Genomic DNA, 16,127 nt, shown 5'->3' with positions numbered 1-16,127 from the left:
CCGGAGTATTCCCATAGAAACTACAGTGCTGTAACATGTAAACACCTGATCCAGGTTTCTCAAATTCCGTGCAAATATGATTAAAACCAAGATATCATTGTGAGAATGTCATCAGATTCACTGTGTAATGTAGGTGTGCATGGTTCTAGTATGGTAATAGCTGCCTAGTTTTAGCAACAATAGTGTAGTTCAGACCATCAACCACGATAGAATTTCTGACTACACGACTTTTTGTTGGGGAACCTTTGACCCATGATCTCAGATATTCTGGCTACTGCCCTGTTACAGACCTGCTGGCTTTGCAGAAGAATAAATGAAAAAATCAAAATTGTGGTCATAAAATCGATGTGATTATTAAATGACAAACGTTACGTAATATCAAGTCTATTTACTACCTTATGGGGTCATCTATGTGCGTAGGAGTCCTAATTCCAACATTTCCGATACGACGTGAATGCAGCAGCAGAGTCTGGCGCCAGCCTCAGCAGGAGCGGGGACGAACAGCAGCGACTGAGATGATGAGAAACTGGCTCATGAAGTTCTCCTGTTTTCTCTCCACCGGCAGGTGAACGACAGATGACTCGTTCCGCGGATTAATGCACGCGGGCATCTGAAGTGAATTGTTTTTTTTATGTTTGTGCATAATGTGAGAGGACCTGAAGAAACGCTGCAGCTTTGTGCAACAGGGAGCGCAAGACAGACAGCATATCTATTTTTTTTTTTCCCTTCATACTTAAAACACGCGGGTTGGAGAAGAATATGAGAGAACATCCATGGTGAGTGAACAGATGTTTGGAGAAGGTTTTGGGAGGTTTAATGTGAATGAGTACATACTGTGTAGTGGGATGTCTTTGTGTTGCCACAGGTGCCCTCCCTGTCTGTCAGCATACAGCCTGCTGTACTTACACTGTAATTCATAAAACAAGCATGATGCTGTTAGTCCTACCAGCATCTGCCCTTCACTGACATTAACAAGCTGCTTAACCCTTGTTGAAATCCTCTGTTGTTTTCTAAAACTTACACTAAAATCACATTGTAATGTACCATGAGATCATTAATACACTGTAAGTAGCCTCATACTTACAAAATATTCACTTGATTAGTTAATTGATTATCATTTTGATAACCAATTTATGCTTTATCAAAATGACAAACTACTGATATTGCTTGAATATCTGTTGGTTTCTGGACTGTTCTGGTTATGTACTATCTGCAATTTTGGATTCAAAATAATTGCAGTTAGCTGAATAGGTTTGCTGATGGACATAAAATTAAATGACAACAGTTTTGATAACTAATGAACTGTTTAGGTCGTTTATCAAGCAAAAATGCCAAATAATCTCTGCTTCCAGACTCTCCAATGTGAAGATTTTCTGCTTTTCTCTGCTGTATATCTTTGGACTGTTGGTCTGACAAAGCAAGCAGATTACAGACATTACCTTTGGCTCTGGGAAGTTGTGATGAATATTTTCACTATTATCTGACATTTTCTGAATTAAACAATGAATTGAATAATTAATTGACAATGATAGTTGGTGGTTGCAGCCCTAAATAGTTAATCAATAATGAAACGGATCATTATTTGCATCCAGGGCTGTGGCCAGGATTTCAGAAATACTGAAGTCCTCTCAATGCAAGCCCCACCATCCCACCAGCAAAAGGAAAGTATCTAAAAATGTTTAATTATTTGGATTTTTCATATTACTTTTATTCAACTGTTCATTTGCAGTTTCTGTAATTTTTATTTACCAAAATTCAGGTATAAATTCAGTTTCAGTGGCTTCTCTACAAGGCCAGGAATAAAAGTCTGGTAAGGAAATAAAGAATCCTGCATAATCATCAACATACTGAAAGATTTGATTTTTTTATCTTGTGTGCACATAATATTCATTTTGTTGGCTCAAAAATGTTCAAATTTACATATTGTATTGAGTCTATATTGGATATAAGTCAATTAAATGTGTTTTGCAATGTTAAATTATAAAACATTAACACCCTCAAATTTGCTAAAACTATGGAAAAAATGTAGACATGACCCCAGTATCCTTGATGGTAGATATTCCGTCATGGTTGCAGAAGGACTTAAATGCTGTAACAGCACTGTTTTTTTTTTTTTTGAGAGCAATGACTGTCTCCTTCAATAAAAAAAAAAGTGTATTGTCTTATATTTCTACAGTCTCCATTAAAGTGTACTGCATTAAAAGAATATCCGTTGGATTAATCAAGTATGTAGGACGAGCTTGTTGTCCAGCCAAGCTGTGATTAACCATTACCAGTTCTAACAGTAATGTGTCAGGTTGGGAGTGTTCTGAGCTGTTTGAAGTTGTGTTTAGCTGAGTCACTACTGTCTGTATGTCTCATGGATCATGTCAGACTGAGGTCAGTGAGCTAAGAAGCGCAACTGAAAGGTCATTTACATGATGTGGTGGATTCAGTAGTGCTGCGTGAATTGGCTGAAGCAGAGAGTGGGTGCATTGAATCACTGTGTGTGTGATGTATGAGTATGAGGGAGATGACTGGGTATATAAGGCTACAAGGTGTATATTTCTTTCATTCCTTTCTTACTAATTATTTACTTATTTACTAATAATTATTTACTTATTTACCCAGGCAGGTCAGTGAAATTCTCAGTGCAGCTGTATGCAGCTGTCTGTGTGCATGGGTCACATCTCGCTGAAGTCTGTCTTACACACTTACACACAGTTTTAGGCGTATAGACCTTTTAAAATGAAGAGCTGCTCTGAATGCAGGTATAATTTTAACTGGTGTGGTAAACCTGAATGGAATACAGAGCCACACTTTATCATAGGGCCAGTTAGCTGACTTACTGTCCTACTCCAAATAGAACTTGTGAGTCCTGTTGACAAAGATTTATGGTTCCAAAACTATTTCCCAATAGGGCGAAATAGATATGGTCTCCTATAATATGAGAGAGGATTGCACAATTCCATGCAGTTACAACAAAGATTTGAAAGTCAAACTGTTTCCAAATTCCATATTTCACTCTGATTGTAATGTAATGTGTGTAATGTGAAACATGTTGTTTGTAGTGATACACCTACAGAGATTTATCACCAACTCCCCTCAGCTCTAAAAAGCTTTTAGCTTCTTTCAACTCATGTTTTTGGTTTTATAGCCAAAACAATGTTTTGGTTCATTCTTCCTGCTGTCATCAATCTGTTTTGGGCCGCAGCAGGCAGCTGTTTTCAGTGAAAAAGCTCTGCTAAAGCCACTGTACACTACCTGCTCAGCACCAAACAGCAGACACACACAGTCAGTTGTAGACTAGCTGGTGAACGTAGGGGAGCATTTAACAGCTAAAGAGCCAGATATTTCCCTCAGGAGTTAGTAGAGAGCAACAACAGAGATAAAAGGTATGGAAGCCCATTTCCACCAATGTGGTGAACAAAAAAAATCATTGTAATTTAACTTTCTCAAAATAATGACTTAGTATCTCAAAATAATGAGAAACTCAAGCTTAAAATTTGCATAGGACTGTGTCTTCTCATATGTGCCAAAGCAACAGAAGCAAGTGAGTGAGACGAAGCTTAGCAGGAAATGGATGCCATCATTGAAGACTACTTTAGACATGGATTCACAAATCATAAAATATTAGTGGTTTTGGAGGGATCGCATAAAATCAAACTAAGCCTTCGGACCCTAGAGAGAAAGCTTCAAAAGAACCAGCTTTGGTAGAGATGAAATAAGACTGATGAAGCTGAAGTGGCATCCTTCAGTGACCAACAGCTACAAACGTCCGGCAAACATCACGGCTACAGATGGATGCACCAGAAATGTTGGATGACTGGGATAATTAATGACAGAGAAACTGTGAAATTGTGACAAATTAAAGCCTTATGGCATATGTATCAGTGGTTGCATAAGTGGCTTCTCAAGAAAAATGATATGGCTAGAAGTACAGAAAACCACCTTTGTATTATTACAGGTTATTTTATAGATGCTGTGACCAAAAACAATAGATGTCCACTAAAAGTCCAGTTAGATCATGGGATGGAGAATACTCATTATTATTATTTTACTATAATGTTGTAAAATAGACGAGGCTATGTGTGAAGATGTAGCCTAGGCAAATCCTTGCGTCACCTGGTGCAGTGAAGGAAAACTGAATCGTTGGTCAGAAGAGGAGTGAGCTGCAGTAACACATGGGTAACACACATAGAGGAGAAAAAAAGCGAGTTTCCAAACATGATTTTGAAATTCTTGCAACACTGGCATGTAAGGAACAAACATCTAGGAAAAGTCAGCAAAGTTGGATGTTGTGACTTGTAAGTAACTGAATGTAATTCATTTCTAAATGTGTCTAGATGTCCCTATCGGTCAAATGACCAGTTTCAGTGCTCCTAGTGTTATATGACACAAGATGAATAAATTCAAAGTACACCAGCTATTCCATTCTCATCCTTACTTAACAGTCTGATAGCCTTGGAATAAACGCACTTCTCACGAGTGCAGGGTGTTGTCAATGGTGCTGAATAATTTACACTTCGCATGCTCTTCTGAAGTTGTATTACTTAACCTGTTCTCTGTCCATGGTGTTATGGATTGTGACAGTGACACATGCATAGGCAGGCTGAGCAATTGCTCAGGGCACCAGGAAAGCACTGGTCAGCACTGTTCATGAGTGGAAATGCACCTGGCAAGCTGATATAGACATCCTATTATTGATGAATACATCATTCATTTTTTATCTGGTTATTCACCATCCTTGTGGGTGGTCAGTTGTTATAAATCTACATGTTGGTGTTAGTAGCATCCTGGTCTTAAATAGATTACAATAACATGAGGTGTTTTATTACCTTTGTGCCTGGTGATGTGCACATATAGGGGCGCACTTTCCTTATCTTGCCCTGCATGTAAATCTAACAGATTAATGTAGACATAGCTTATGAATTTCATCAAATCATTCACGTTTATTATTTTTGTTGTGTTGGGTCTGTATCTCCTGTCTGTTGTAATGACCATTGTGCGGGTGTCTATATAGTGATGTCATACTTCCGCTTTTTGGAAGTCAGAGTTTAGGTATGTGTGCTCACGCTCACGGGTCAAAACTCTTTCCAAGTAGACACACACACACCACCAGCTGATGATTTTGTTATTTTGTATGTATTTTATCGGGTATGGAGATGTTTTCTTTGTTTTTGACTCAATTTTGTAGCTGAGTATAATTCATACCAGTCTATCTAAGCTAAGTCTAGCTGGTGTGGTTGCTATGGTAACACTATAGCGCTGCATGTTTTGTAGTTATAAGATAATCAGACTTCAATGTGAATGAGTATTGTGATTTTTCTATGTTTATAGTGTTACAGTAATGACATATGGGTTTTTTGGTTACTATTCTGTACTGTGTTTAATTGTAATTGATTATTTCTTTATATGAGAGTATCAACGTAATGTCATGTTGCTGGTCATAGTGATGGTTATTAGGTTTTGCAAAGTAGGCTGTCTATGAAATTGAACTTCATATATTTTGTAAGTGCATCTTGGCAAAAAAAAAAAATCTTTCCAACTGACAGAGAGGTGAGCTAAGTAGACACACACACACACACACACACACACACACACATACACACACCACCAGCTGGTGATTTTGTTACTTTGTATATATTTTACCAGATAAACACTAAAGACCTGAGACGCAGTGCTGCCTCCTGCCTTGTTATTGAAAACACCAAGAACACAAGGTAGAGCATCATAGGCATAACTCAGCCGGCTACATTAGATACATCTGTAGAAGTTTGCAACATATACACTAATAGTACAGTGCATTTTTCAAAAGATTGTCAATAAAAGAACATGACTACACAGTACATGGTAGCAGTTGTAATGGTAACAGGTACAACAACAATATGTAATATGGCAATTTCTCATAAACAAAACAAAACAAAAGATATATAGTCAATGATTTCAGTCAGGAATCGTGACACATATTCCTATCTTCCCTTTATGCATTTATCTGTCAACAAACAAGAATATTTGGTACCTACACTGTGTAAGAACAAATGCACTGTATACGCTAATGAGAAAATGATGATGCTGCTGCTGTAGGTTTTGTGTGTAAATGGATGTCTGATGATTTAAATAAGAGATTCCGAGACAAGATGGCTGTTTTGCGTGACTAACCCTGAGAGTTGAACATTCTATTACAGATAAGCAAGTTATTTGTGCCATACTGCTCTTTTTGTCACATGTTGTTTACATTCTCCCAGAGCAAGAGAACACTTCAACAATTGTAGAATTGATAATTCTTCTACTTATTAACATTATTAGATGTTTAAACCATGATCACGCTTTAGGCATGCATTAGATCAAAAAATCTTACAATGGTCAGTCTGTCTTTCATCACAGTGTGATCAGGCTTTAACCTGAAGTGACATGAACTAATGCCAGCGAATATGTTACTTTGGTAGTATTAACTTTATATGACAATGGCTTAGCTCAAAAACAAACAAAAAGGGTAAAAAAACATTGTTTTCATCCACCTTTATAGACACGATTCTTCACTTAAAAGTGCCAATAAAAGTTATTTAAACATTATCAACAACATTTAAATATCTTTGCCCTCCTTTATCTCCACTAGCACCATGCTATTATGTCCTGTGGTGTTATCCTTAACAAATTATCTCAGTACCAACCCCGAATGTATTGTCATTATTGTGCTATCTGTTGAACTATTTCAATCTCATGCCATGTTTTACATGAGGACACTTGGTCACTGACATTATACAAGGAAATAACAAGATTTTACATTGAAGTTGTGTGTGAATAGCATAAACACACACATACCTCTTTGACTAGATTAGATTATGTCCATTGCTCACACATTAGACGCCAACACCTTGTTCATCTCGCAGCTGAAGTCAGGGTAGCTGTCATAATGGACTGACAGCTCCATCACACAGCTACACGTATGGGCTACACGTCTTCTCTGAAAACCTCGACTCTGGGTGAAGTCAACAATGATTTTCTTTCCCAGGAACAGATCTGAATCTCTGCAGAACCAGAGGAGGAAACACGGTATCAGCATTTCTCAAGTATGTGGTTAGGTGCTTCTGAATGTACTTCTGGTGGACATTGTCTCTGCTCGCAGTTGGTTGCAGGGTTTTGGATATTGTTGTGAGGTCCTGAAGGCTCTGCTTGGTGGTTCTGAGTATTTTTTCTCATTGTTCGATTACGTAGGCAGGCACCTAGAGGATTGTTGGTATCCTACAGCTGTGGTTATCAAGGATCTCAATCAGTTATTCTTGGTTAATGTTGTTAAAATCTGATTGCCATGATTCAAACACACTCATATTCAGGCATGCATTTGAGGAAATTCTCCACTTCATCGCTCTTCACATATCCCAAGGCAGCTTGCTATAATATGACAGGCACAGTCTTCACAGGAAGATATTTCTCCCTCGCCCATCCAAAAGCAACAGTTTTGCCAACACTCTCCCACTGCTGCTGTCCAAAATCATGCCTAAGGAAAAACACTTTAAAAGCATTTCCTGTTGTGCAGAATTCCAGAGACAGTCTCTCACAGCTCCTCCATCATCATACGCCTTCTCAGGTGTTCCATCTGGCAGTACCTGCCTTCTGTAAACAGCCAATATTTTCTTCACTCTCTCACTTGATGGCATGGTTTGAATGGTGAAACAGGCAGTGTGTCATCCAAATTCTGTTTCTCATTTGCATAGAAGTCTCCTATAAAAACAATGTTGCTGCTCTCAAAAGCATCCTCACTCCCACCCTCTGTGGAATATAGTGAAAAGCCAAAATTGTTATCACTTGTAGTGCTTACAAGAAATATAACTTCAGGGCTGACTGTTTCAAATGCAGCAGATGGCGGGGCTGTTGCAACGCTGAGAGAAGGAATCAGAAGACTGATTCTGAGAGCTCTCTTAAAGATGGAGCTGTGTCTGTGTGGACTGTCAATGTTTTTTCTGTGTGGTCAATAAAATCTAAGAAGAGCAAGTTTTGTATCAGTGTACAATTTTCCAGCTGTGATTACATCATCAGCTGTCACCTCTTGATAATCTCTTGAGATCTACCTCAAAATCTGTTAAGGGCCCCAGGATATTTCTCCCATCTGGAAAGAACAGGCCAATCGCTTCCTGTATCACATCCCTTTTCTGAGCATCATTTGACATGTCAACTTTTCTTGTTCTCCCTCCTCATTTGGCTCTCACTAGCTTGAAAACCTGTTTTTCATCATCATAATGCATCCATCCTATTTCTATTTTTCTCTTTGTCTTCAGAGCATTTTTTTCTGATTCAGTTGGGAATGCGCCCTTTTCTTTGTGCTGCTGCCTCCTTCTTCACAAGGTTTTCTTTTGGCCAATTTTGTTTTCAGGCTTTGATTTGCGAGTCTTGTTTTGGCTGTTTTCCTTCCGTCTACAAAATCCTAACACTGCTAGACTGTCACCATAAGATGACAAATAAGTCTTTAAGTCTTCATCTGTCATCAGCTGTATGGTGCTAGCATCAATCTAAACAGGGACAATGGCATTGTTTAAAAAATAGCAATCCTGATTAGATAACCTAATTAATGTTGATAACATTTAGTTATCTAGAATTTAATGAAACAGCAATACAAGAAAGTTTATGTTTTGAGGAAACAATCAATTAGAACCAATAAAAAGTATGAAAAGTACAGTTGTTTGAAATACTCTGCTTCTGCAGAGTATTAAGGTACTTAGCTGCTTTTGCAGTTAAGTACTGCTCATGCTCCAGGGTCTCTATGGTTTCCTCAGGAACATTTATCCGTCTTAAGAAGTCACTTAAGTCATCCATCCTGTGAGCATGCATTGCAAGTAAAGTAATTGTAGGCTATCATACATTCTCCATATATACACAACAAGAGTCTTGGGTTACAGATGAGCTATGATTTTGCAAGGGAAGTGTGTCATAACAAATCTTTGGACCTCAGTTGGAAAAAGTTTCAGACCAGCTCAAGGAAAAACTTCTCTTTGGTGTCCAAACAGAATCATCAGGAGTCAGAGTTCAGAGCAGCAAAATGTTCTTTAATGCCAGCAGTAAAGGAGAGCAGTTTACAGTGCAGGTTCACCAAAAACACTCTGAGTTGCTAGGGCCAGTGCTCCTTCTTTTATACTGTTTGGCTTGCACAGATCACGCCTCTTGTCCAACCTCTTCATACTGTCCAATTACACCATTGGAAAATCTTTGCGTCTGCTATTATAAGGCTGAAATCCCAAAATAGGTTTCATGTAGGCCTGGACATGTCTGGGCATGTTCTGTTTACCCAGACATGTTCAGACATATCTCCTTTTATTTTTTAAGATTGTTCAGGTTTATTTTACACCATTATTTCCATAGCTTTCTTTTTGGCCTTAATTTTTAAAGTTATTCTTATCATTTTTTACCCTTATTTCTTAATTCTTTCTCGAGGTTGTTTTTAAAAAATAATGAAGTTTAATACAAACACACTTAGAATTACCTCAGTGCACTGAGTGTGATCATTTTCAACATATTATGTGCCCTCACATTGATTACAAGATTTTGTGAGGTTTACATATAATATGACTGGTATAATGCTTCATAATAATAACAATTTAACATACTTATGCTTAAAACTTGATACCACGAGTTTAACTGTGTTCTGCAATGAAACATACAGGTTATATACTGTATATGTATAAAAAGTGAGACATTAATTATTGTTTTGAGGCACTTGCTCTAACCCTTAGTGATGCACTTCACAAATCCTGCCCCAGTTTTAGCCTTCTGCTTTTTGACAGTAGCACAACCAAGGGCGTACTCCTTACTGAAGTATATATACTGTAGATATAGTTTTGTAAGGATCACACTCTCCTCTCAGTTTAAAAAAATCACATTATGGTTAGGGATTTTTGAATTTAGTATTTGAGTGATCCCTTTCAAATTCACATGTGTGTGTTAAATATTGCAAATATTATGTGCTAACTACAGTAGAGCTGGAGAGTTAAATATTCAGCCTGTGTACATAAACACATTCAATGTAATCAGCAATTAAACAGCCAGCTGCTGAGGACAGAAATTAGAAGTCCCACGTCCAGGGAATGGAGTACACATTCTAGTTGACTGGAGTCTGGTTTACCAGTAGATTAGGCTTGTTGCATTTAAACAATTTGCAATACCTCAGATACGATCACAATACGCTCTAGTGAACATTCTCTTCGAAATATAGCGTTCCTCCGCACTACACAGGAGCGTTAATTAATGACTTTTTGGCAAGTGGAAAAGTGTATTTTATGGGTTGTAGGCCTATTGCTGTTTTAAAGATATTTAAACTGGTAAAAAGGACTTGATTAATTATAATCTAGGGCATAGATCAAGTAAAGTAATGCAGAGTCATAAGGATGATTACAAGAGTTCATTTCTTCATTTTATATATAACCCATCCATAAACCATATTAATTACAGTCTAGTTTACAAATATAGGCCTGAACAAGGATATTAGACATACCAAACACATATACACATCGGAAACAATACTATAGTATTGCCTATAATTATGTAAATGTCATACCTGATTACACTATAAACTGCAAACACTTCTTTGCCCACAATTGTGATTATTCGGTTACAAGAGACGTATGAGTTTCACAAAGACATACCTTTGCCGTTACCACTGACATAAAGTTATATGTATTTGCACATTATGACTGTTTGATCCAGATAAAAGCATAAATAAACTAGGCAACACAGTTTTAATAGTATGCATGCACTCTGGCAGAGGGGAATCAGATTTTGGCAGATAATCACTTTTTGGCACGACACCGGTTCTTTTCCCCTCTTCATTTTCTTTACATACAGTGTCTATTTTTGCCAGACCGGCTTGCACACAACAGAAAAAAATGAATTATTGCAACGACACAAATGGGCCGATAGGTTGCCAGCCACCTGGCAATCTATAGAGATGGACGTGCAGCATCTTGGGGTGGGTGCTGCTGCACCCTTACTTCCTGCACCTAACATTATGCCTACAAGAGTTGCAAACTTTGTTTTCAATCAATTGAATTTAGTCAGTAAAACCCAGTGAAGTTAACACGATCAAAATCAAATGTAACAGCTAACGTTAGGTGTCGTTGGCATCTGGCAGAGTAAGACTTGTCAGTCACCCACATGTTGCATGCTATACTTAACTTTAATCTGGATAATATCTTGTGCAACAACACATTTAACATTATTTTACTACATTTTGTCATTTGTACAAGTACATAACACATACCTTCAAGTAGCCCAAGAGCACAACAATATGTACAAGTAGCTTGTTCTACATCCATGTTCCAAAACCATGCTTGCCTACCTCTTTTCTAATAGCAATGACGGAAAGCTAGCCAGTGCATGTGACTTCTTGATAGTAGGCCTAAGTCGAAATACTGAGAAAGTTGACAGTTTCTCATTATTTTGAGATAGTTTCTCTTTATTTTGAGATACTAAATCATTATTTTGACAAAGTCTCTTATTCAAATGACTTACAGGATCTTTTTATTTTATCACATTGGCAGAAATGTGCTTGGATAAAAACTGTTGTGTTTTCAGCTTGCTCTGCAGCCCCCAAGTGGCCAAAAAAATCAATAAATACAGATTTAAGTATTTTCAAAAAAGCCATAAAACAGACAAAATCATCGCTTGATTTTTGAGTGTGATGTTGATGTACACTATTGTCACACAATGCAGATGTTGGTGAGGTAACTCCAGGAAGATCCCAGAAAACAAAAACAAAGAAGAAAATTCAGCTTTTCTCTTTGTGAAGTTTAAACTCTCCAAAGTTACAGTTTGATTGACATGCGCATTAGGGTTAGGCGATGTCTACAGAAGTGACGATGTTGTCAACTCAAGTACTTCACATGACAAAAACAGTACATGACGACAGTTAATATGTAGTTTGGTACATATACTGTATACAATTAGAATGTAGTTTAACTAAAAAATCCTAACTTATGGTCCACTTATTAGCTTTTTCCAGCACTTTCAACCATATTACAGTACACATCAGCAGATGAAGCTCATGGAGATGGGTCTGTTGTTGACTGTATTGTAAATGTTCATGCTTAAAGGTGCTTTCAGACAGTAAGCAGCCCAGCAGTCAATGGCAATGTTCTGTATTTTAAATTGGTGGCAGCGCAATGGCTTTATCAAAGAAAGGCTTGTATCCTAGAATTCCAACTAATTGTCATGCCTTGTAGTGCTCATCTCTGTTTTTTACAATTTCAACAGTGTCAGTACAGGTACTGTATGTACGTTCTGAATGGGCACCGGGATTGTAGGATGAGTCCACATCTTTCCAGCTGAGTGCTTCCCTTTCTGCTATCAAACAGCTCTGGCAGAGTTATTACAGATAAATCTCAGGAATGTGATGGAGCTCACAGTGACACTATCACTCTTTCCAATCACAGCAGGAAATTAGGCTTTCTGCACCACTCATCAGGAAATAACAAACTTGCATCTATTTACTAAAGAAATAAAGAAATTTTAGGTTTTCTCAAAAACAAGAATACAAGTGGTTCACTTGTAAAATAATAGCATAAGATATAGGAAAGGAAAGGCCTCTAAAAGACATCAACAGAAGTAGAAGAGAACTATTGAAGTGGGACTAAAATTTAAAAATGAGCACAAGAAAGTAGAAAAGGGAAGAGGGAATGAAATGCAATTCAGAAAATTCAGGAAACACTATGACAGGGAAAACTGAATATAAAATTAGATATTGACTCATTCTTCCATCTTGTCATCTTAATTTCATGATGTAAACACCATTGTTAATTGTTCAGTTAGTAATATAATAATTACACCTCTCTTTATCATGGCCAGATTAACTTCTTAGTGTGCATCAGTGCGTACTGCAAATAACATTCTACAAAGCAGCTTCAATTTACTGTTCGCCCAGAGACCACAAACCAACCAATACTCCTGGAATCATTTATGCTGATTTTGAGCTCAGGATAAACTGAGGATATGGACACAATGTCAAACAATCAGAACCTATATTTTAACTCCTTGGTGTTAACCCACAGTTCCCGGTAGCTTCTGACAACTCTTTTCATACAGTGAAATAAAGCACATTATTCTGATCAGAGCTGGAAATGCATGTTAAAAACGATGAGTTGTTATTTAGCTGTGAACCGGGGCCACTGCAAAGTGAGTTCACCAGCCTATCCACTAAAAACCAGACTTTTTGAAAAATGGATAGTTGGATGGTTTTTAATACAGCCTAAACCAAACACAGGTAAAACAGTCACTGGGTAAAGTGAATTAATTGTGCGAACTAATTGTCCTGACTCTCTAAAGTGATGAAAGGTTGGGTTTATCCCTCTGCCTTGTTAAGCTTTATTTTTTCCCTAAAGGCCCCTTTGCATTGTGTGATTGTGGCCAGTCCAGAAGGAAAGTTGACAGTCATGAGAGAAACGTGGTGAAATCTTTGCTTGTCAGTCTAAAAAAGTGCTCCTGGGTCTCCTTCTGCAAAATTCTGCTATGACTGCTGCTATGACCCATGTCTATAAAGCAAACAACCATGCTACAACATATAATGAGAAGACACTGGCCAGCGTGACATTTTGTAGGCATCATTTTTGGATCAAGTTTAGGGGAATAAAGACACAAATGCACAGATACAAAATTATTGAGGCAGAATAAAAAATAAGTTTGTGGGACAAAACCATGGCTGTATTATGAGAACTCTTTTAATACATCTGTGGAGAAAACTTTCCTTACTTTGTTGCAGAGTGGTGCAGGTGGATAATGTAAGCCAGTGATGTGCAACTGCTCTCATCTACTTTTTTCTATTTACATTGTAGCACTGCGATTCACCACACAATCATCACACAATCTCTATCCATCCATTTTCTGCAAGTTATCTGGGACCAGATCACAGTGGCAGCAGACTGAGAAAGGTAACCTAGACATCCTTTTCCCCAGCAATGTCCTTCAGATCCTCCTGGGGGATCCTCAGACATTTTCAGGCCAGAGGAGGTATGTAATCCCTCCAACACATTCCAGATCCTTCCCAATTAGACATGCCGAGAACACCTCCAAAAGGAGGCATCCAGGAAGCATCGTAACTAGATGCCCAAACCACCCCATCTAGCTTCTTTTGATCTGAAGGAGCAGATCCGAGCTCCTCACCCATCCTACATGCTGCACCGATGTGCTGTCAAGCTCATGCTCCATCTTACCCTCACTCGTGAACAAGACCCTGATACACTTAAACTCAAGGTATATAGTTGAGACTTTCCCCAAGTTGTCCAACCCTGCCTCCTCTATGGAGGGCATGTCGGTCAAGGTTTAATTAGAGTTAGAGTTCCTCAGAGTGCTCTTTCCACCACCCAACAATGTGTCCTGTTAAGGTCAGCAGTTCTCTAACCTGACGTGCCAGATGGTTTGAACCATCTGAGAAGTCGTCCATGGAAACTGTTTGGAAAAGGGCAGGCAATTTCAAAAGGTACTTGGCAGGTGATTGGATGAACCCTCTGTCTTACCTTGCGAGGTAGCTGAATTCATAAGATCACAAGATCACATGAGAATCCTCATAGGATGCTAATGTTCTGAACTAATGGTGGTTTGGACACAAGTACATAACTTGAAGCCTGACGTAACCACAGGGTTACGTGAGAATCGAGGTAGCAAATCCACCTGCCTCAAAGGTAAGCAGTTCTCCTCCCTTGCTGAAAACAGCCTGGGCCTGTTTCCCCTTCCAGAGTCATCTGACAGTTTGTTTCCTTGAGGCCATCTGAAAGTCTTTCTTCATGGCATCCCCAAATTCCTCCCATACCCTGATTTTTGCTTCAGCAACCACTGAAGCTTCTGCCCTTTTGGCTTCCAGTACCCATCTGCTGCTTCAGAAGACTCCAGGGGCAGCCAAGCTCCTTCCTCAGCTTGACAATCTCCTTCACCGCCAGCAGATTCTCAGGTTGCTGTTAGACAGGAACTAACTGTCTTCTGGCCAAGGCCCGGCCACCAGACGCTCACCAGCGAGCTCCCCTTCCAGGCCTGACACCAGTAGGGTGCCCCAGTCTCCCTCTTCCGGGATTGCACAATCTGACAGCCTCAAATTGATAATGTACAGTCTGACTCAGATTGCAACCAAGATTTTATTAGACCCATCTCACACAGTGTGACATGCAATAAATTTACACAATATTTTTGTTGCACAGTCTAAAAGTGTCTCAAGGAGGATGTTTTGCAGCTCGTATTAAGAATATTTCCTTTAATATTTTCTATAGTGTGCTAATCATGGCATAGTGATGGTGTTACTGTTAGATTGGCCTTCAGTCACTTTTACCTTACAGAAAATGTTGGACAGGGTGAAACAGAGAGGAGAAAGATGGAGAGAGACAGGAGAAAATTATACCTACTGAGATATATGCATGGGCTGATGTGTAGTCATACACATCAAGCTTCTAGCATATTTGTGAGTGAACATATTTACAGTACTGTAGCAGCCTGCCTTCTGATCATAAAACATATTACAGTAGCTGACCTAGCTGTCACAAAGGAGGAGTTGCTGCTTAGCAGTTTCCTGAATTCTTCACTCATGTCAGACCTAGTCATTGAAGACATCTCTGATGACAATGTGTGAATTTTTTCACATCACAGGGGAGGCAAAGGTTTGCCAATCTTGCTTTTTCTTGCCCTTGTGCTATGAGGGCTCACTGAAGTAGTACCACACATGATATGCAGAATTGTCGGGTAGAGTGTAATTTAAATCAGAGCATTTTGCAGTCAGTCATTATTCACTCAGTCTGTCATATTACTCATTTTAAAACCTTTAGTCAGTTAGCAGTGGCGCTTCATGACAGCAGCTCAGCAAATAGAGAACAGAGTGCAGACACTTTGGGAGGGAAAGTAATGTTGTTGTCTGGGAGGTTCAGAGCAGCATGGTATGAATATAAAGCAACAATTACTCACCCACAGAAATGTGATTTAGATTTTAAAGTTGAATTTATGTTTGTGACATTGTTAAAAGTCTAGTCTCCAAATGTTCCATGTGTAATAATATGCAGTTTTATAGTAGAATGATCCACACAGTAACTCTAGTCACTCTAGTCAGATCAGAATTATTATTCGCATACATATGCACAAGGCATTTTTTTGGTGCAGGTATCAGTACAATAGAATTATTTATGATA

General features: G+C 38.5%; 1 protein-coding gene across 1 annotated transcript in view; it reads left to right on the top strand.

Annotated features, from left to right (window-relative positions):
- Positions 1-422: 422 nt before the first annotated feature.
- LOC121881789 (5-hydroxytryptamine receptor 1E) overlaps positions 423-16,127 on the top strand; it is a 44,363-nt gene continuing 28,658 nt past the window's right edge. The window contains exon 1 of the mRNA XM_042389498.1: positions 423-776. The gene's annotated coding sequence lies outside the window, so the exon portion shown is untranslated. The remainder of the gene's footprint in view (positions 777-16,127) is intronic.

This window comes from Thunnus maccoyii, chromosome 17, assembly GCF_910596095.1.
Source record: "Thunnus maccoyii chromosome 17, fThuMac1.1, whole genome shotgun sequence".
Classification (NCBI taxonomy): domain Eukaryota; kingdom Metazoa; phylum Chordata; class Actinopteri; order Scombriformes; family Scombridae; genus Thunnus; species Thunnus maccoyii.
The sequence above is the reverse complement of the archived record's forward strand: the minus strand, read 5'-3'. Positions and strand labels throughout refer to the sequence as shown.